Source organism: Myotis davidii, unplaced genomic scaffold (genome assembly GCF_000327345.1).
Source record: "Myotis davidii unplaced genomic scaffold, ASM32734v1 scaffold399, whole genome shotgun sequence".
Taxonomy (NCBI): Eukaryota; Metazoa; Chordata; class Mammalia; order Chiroptera; family Vespertilionidae; genus Myotis; species Myotis davidii.
The window spans coordinates 5392295-5392704 of NW_006292094.1; the positions used below are offsets into that span (position 1 = coordinate 5392295).

At 70.5% G+C, this 410-nt stretch overlaps 1 protein-coding gene across 1 annotated transcript in view; it reads right to left on the reverse strand.

Annotated features, from left to right (window-relative positions):
* Positions 1-410, reverse strand: part of AP5Z1 (adaptor related protein complex 5 zeta 1 subunit) — a gene marked incomplete at its 5' end in the record, with an annotated part of 8126 nt that overhangs the window by 1293 nt on the left and 6423 nt on the right.

Sequence of the window (410 nt, forward strand, 5' to 3'; positions counted from 1 at the left end):
GTGCCGGCCACTGGGAGCCGGGCGTGGGCGCCCTGCCTGGTGGGCCTGCCCCGCTCTCGGTGGCAGGAGGTGCGCCCACCCCAGGCCCACGCTTCCCTGCTTTCGGAGCATAAGACGCCCTGAAGACACGCACCCGTGTCCAGGCCGGCTCCCCAGGAGCAGAGGTGCCCGCAGGGAAGCAGCTGCCGGGCTGGCTGTGGAAGGGGGCGGGTGGGTGCGTGTACCTGGCCCTCTCCCAGGGCAGGGGCAGCGAAGGGAACAGTCTGTCTTGTCCACAGTGACTTCCCAGCGGGTTTATTGGGGCTGAATGTCCTGCAGCTCCCGCCCGCCCAGGGCCTAGCGCCAGGCCAGGACGTTCCCGCAGAGCTCAGCACGTTCCGGAGGGAGAGGGGCGAGGCCACCACCCACAG